The sequence below is a fragment of the Nothobranchius furzeri genome, chromosome 2 (assembly GCF_043380555.1).
Source record: "Nothobranchius furzeri strain GRZ-AD chromosome 2, NfurGRZ-RIMD1, whole genome shotgun sequence".
Classification (NCBI taxonomy): domain Eukaryota; kingdom Metazoa; phylum Chordata; class Actinopteri; order Cyprinodontiformes; family Nothobranchiidae; genus Nothobranchius; species Nothobranchius furzeri.
In genome coordinates this window covers 25,664,265-25,668,932 of record NC_091742.1, presented here as the reverse complement: position 1 = coordinate 25,668,932, position 4,668 = coordinate 25,664,265, and the positions used below count along the sequence as shown (strand labels likewise).

The window sequence follows — 4,668 nt, the reverse complement described above, 5'->3', positions numbered from 1 at the left end:
AATCCATGAAGTAATTCATGAACAGATTATTGACAAAAATCTTGTGCGATCAGCTCATGTTTGGTACGTGTTGAGCCACTCAGCCACAACAGTTTCTGCTTTAATAGCTGGAAAATTGACAGACCTATAGCTATTTTTGCATTTGATAAAGTGGATAAGCTGTTGCCTTTCAGCAAGAAGGTCCTGGGTTCGCTTCCGGCCTGGGATCTTTCTGCATGGAGGTTGCATGTTCTCCCTGTGCATGCGTGGGTTCTCTCCGGGTACTCCGGCTTCCTCCCACAGTCCAAAAACATGACTGTTAGGTTGATTGGTCTGTCTAAATTGTCCCGAGGTGTGAGTGTGTGTGCATGATTGTTTGTCCTGTGTGTGTGTCTGTTGCCCGTTGACCACTGGAGATAGGCACCAGTCTTTGTGCAAAGTCTATGAAAAACAAACAAACATTTTTGGCCTTTGTCATGACTCCATGAGGCCTTTATATAAACATCAACATTTATTCCTGACTTCATGCTAGCCACCAGGAAAACAGTATGTCAAAAAGCTATATTCACAGCTGTTTATTGGTTTTTCAGCACAGGAACACCGAGAGTTTCTTCAGAGTGAAAATGTCCTCCTCTACAGCGGCAGGTGAGTGCAGCATTGGGACATCCTGTCACATTCCTTAGAGCTACTTCCTTCTCTGACAAAAACATCAATATTTAGAGAACGGACAAAGAAGCTTCTTAATCGAAAGACCTGCACACACACACATACACCCTCTCTGTTCTGTTGCCAGATGTCATCCCATCCCAGCCAGCTGTGCCTCATCTTTATTTATGACTTCACTAAATATTCATCCACCACACACAGAGAGCCTTTTTTCAAAAGTCTGAATTCCTCCTGCTGGATTCCAAATTAAAGTCTGTGTACATTCCTGGGCTGCAGGTAGATATGCTGCCCTCTGCAGCTCCGGATGTCCCTGAAGATGCCAAGTGGATGGAGGCTGGAATGCTCACTGAGAAGGAAAATAAACACATGATGTCAACAAAGCAGACTTTATTTAAACTTTTAATAATAAAACTGGTATTTACATGCATTTTGACATGAGCTGCATTCATTGCAATAATGAGCAGGGATGGAAATACATGCATTAGACTGACTCCAGTATTTGGGCTTAGTTAAATCCCTCAAAAAGTTTTTTTTTTCCTTGTTTGGTGCAGGTCGCTGAATCATGCAAGCTGACCCCCACAGAGTCAATCTATCACGTGAAACATTAGAACAAAACACCCTGAGATGATCTAAATCTAAAGGAACTGCAGCGAGTCCAAAATCGGTCAAAACAACCCACCTGCCAAGTCCTGCAGACAAATCCATCCTTAGAATAAACCGTTCCATCTCAGCTTCAGCTCCTTCAAAATAAAAGCTGAATGAAGCAGAAGAATGCAACAGTTTAGCGTGTAATGAAAGCATCTTTAAGATTGCAAGGCTGAGCTGGATCACAGAATAGACGAGCTAGCTTTATTCAAGATCTAACAGCATTTGAAAGCTTGTTAATCTGTCACTTTTAGCCAAAATTAAAATAAAACTTCTTGGATTATAAGCAAAACAACGAAAAATGTGTTGAATATGCCTGAAAAGTGGAGGAAGATCAACAGGACACAAATGTTCAGTTACAGCTGATAAAATCGCACGTGGGACTTCGCTGGTGTTACGATAACAGTAATAAATGCAACTCAGAAAATAATATGCAACAATTTAAATGATAGGTTCCAGATTTTATTCTGAACTGAGGATCAGAGATGAAAAATGATCAGAAAAAGGGCAAAAATAGCTCTGATTAAATAAAATATCCATTTGTGCAATAATGAGATTATTCGGATGATTAAATTATATTTGTCTGACAGTTCAAATGTTTCTCTGGTAAATTCAGTAAAGGTCGTGAAGCTGGTGTTTCTGTAACTGAGGTAACAGCGCCCTCTGGTGGCTGATGCTTGTTTAAACCAAAACATCTACTCACAAGCAGAAAATAACCTCAAAAGTTCTAACTAGACTCAGTTCAACACTGCAAGCCTCTGTTACAAAAATAAAATACTTTTCAAAGTATTTCAATAGTCTGGAACCAGTGTTTTGTACGTTTTAACAACAGAAAATAAATAAATCCTATTTTGAAATGTCCAACACAACTTGCTGTTTTGTTGCTTTGAAAAGTTTAATCAGCTGTTTTTTGTTTTGTTTTGGTAAGTTTGTTGTTTTGAATGTTAAAATTACAAGATAAACTGGTTTAATCAGGAACTGTTTGATTTGAAATAGCCGTCAGCATATACAACTTATAAAACTGCTGTTTTTAAGCCACTTTTATTGAAAAATGAGCTAAAATTATGCTACGTATCGCCACGTTTGAGTGCTTGTGAAAATAAATATAAAAAGAAGCATTTACTGGTGCAACTACATCGAAAACCCACCTATGACACAAGCAATGTAACTTTTACAGTGACGCAAATGCACATCTATCGTCACTCAGAGCTGCGTGACTCCATGTGCATGGTGTGAGAACCACGAGTCAGCTGGTGATCAGGGCAACTCTTTCCAGCATCCATAAACCAGCTGCTCTCCTAGTGAATCATTCCTGATTTGTTGTGAAGCCTTGGTCAGAAAAAGGTGGAAAATCCTGCTCACCTTGCAACAAACAGGTCAAAAGCTTTGCTGCTCTACTGACGCCCATTTCAACCTGTTTCATGGCAGATTGCGGTATTTACAGTGCTGGATCCAAACCCTCCTCCTCTTCCTGCCAAAGGAAAGTTCTGCCTCCTGCATCACAGCAGGCTGTTACTTCCACATCAGGATCCAACTGCAACACTGTGTGAGCTAACTCAGTTGACTCCTTTCCTTCAGGCTATAAACACGAACATTATGTTCAGTGTGAGTGTTTAACTCTCTGAGCTAAACTTCTGAATAGTTTTGAAAAAATCAACAACGGATCTCTTTTTGGTTTTATTTAGCAAAGTTAGATTTTTTTTTATGTTAAATGTTCATGACACCAGAAAAAGAAAACATCTGCTTGCTTGTATTGATGGCTGTTATATAGTATATATAGTATATTCTCTATTTATGAAACCAAATTGTGAAACGTCACCTGGTTACATTTACTAAACCAAAACTAAACCAAACTGTAGTGCAGTAGGAAAAAATTACTTGGGAGGGATTTTTACAGAGCAGCTTCAGTTCACTGAAGCTTGCAGACAAAGAAACATTGAAATAAAATCCAACAAGTCCAGCATGTCCCTCTGCAGCTACCAGAGCCAAAGTCCAGCGTCCACATTCACAGATCCTGCATGGAAGCAGATTCAAGACGACATGCCTCACCTGCAAAACTTATCAAACTCTACGAAGTTCTACATTTAGATCGAGGGACATTTGCTTACAGTTTTGTAAAGATCAGTTTAAAAAGGCTGAAAATTCACATATATATATATATATATATATATATATATATATATATATATATATACATGTATATATATATATATATATATATATATATATATATATATACATGTAAATATATATATATGTATACATGTAAATATATATATATATATATATATGTACATATATATATATATATATATATATATATATATATATATATGTGTGTGTGTGTGTGTGTGTGTGTGTGTGTGTGTGTGTGTGTGTGTGTGTGTGTGTGTGTGTGTGTGTGTGTGAATATCGCGGGGACCGGGCTTTCTCAGTCCTAGCACCGTCACTCTGGAACCAGTATCCACCCTCAGTTAGGCTGTCCCCATCTCTGCCAGTCTTTAAGAGTCACCCATGGACGTAATTTTGGGGGGGGGGGACAGGGGGGACATGTCCCCCCCACATTTTCCAAAGTCAAGTTTTGACCCCTGCAACTTTCACCATCCAAAACAATATTACACTATATTAAATTAACACTGGATGAGCTCTAGGACCAAGCGGAAAACAACCGTTTGTGTTGAAGTCTGTTTCCCATTAGAGCATACCGTAAAGATACCCCTCCCCCCTCCTCCCTCCCCCGTGCAACCCCCCCCTTCCCCCCCACACCCAAAACACACACACACACACTTCTAAAGTGAAAATTACGTCCATGGAGTCGCCTAAAAACCCACCTCCTCCGCTTGGCGTTCCTTGAGCGTGTTTGAATTTGGCCCTCTTTTATGTTGATTTTATTTCCCTGTTTTCATTGGTCTCTTTATCCCTTGTTTTACCCATTTGTCTTCTACTAGTATGTTTTACCTTTTTTGCACTTTTTGAATTGCTTTTATTTTCGATTTATTCATCATATTTCACTTTTCTCGTGTACCATGTTCAGCGCCTTGGGCTTCCCGACAGGTTCGTGGAAGGTGCTTTATAAATAAAGCTTTGATTGATTGATTGGTTGAAATGCAGTGGGTTGGAGGGGTTTTCCAAGATGGAGGTCATCTTCACCACCATCTTCCTTTCACACACTTCCTAAACTGAATCTAGTTGGCAGCCCAGAACCGAGCTAGCTTTTTTAACAAGCTTGTTCGGTCTCTTCCTGTCTCAGTCAGAGCTATATGTTCATGACTGTACCGTTTGTTTGTGCAAAAGAAGCTTATGAAGCTAAATGCAGTTTAGCTCAAGGTATAAATTTTATACAACGTAAGAAACTAAATACAAAAAACAAGTTTTCAG

At 39.2% G+C, this 4,668-nt stretch overlaps 1 long non-coding RNA gene across 1 annotated transcript; it reads right to left on the bottom strand.

Annotated features, from left to right (window-relative positions):
- Positions 1–539: 539 nt before the first annotated feature.
- Positions 540–1,401, bottom strand: LOC139063405 (uncharacterized). Its single transcript, XR_011516768.1, has 2 exons — positions 1,325–1,401; positions 540–991 (listed from the first exon to the last, which is right to left on the bottom strand). It is a non-coding gene; the product is annotated as an uncharacterized lncRNA (long non-coding RNA).
- Positions 1,402–4,668: the final 3,267 nt, after the last annotated feature.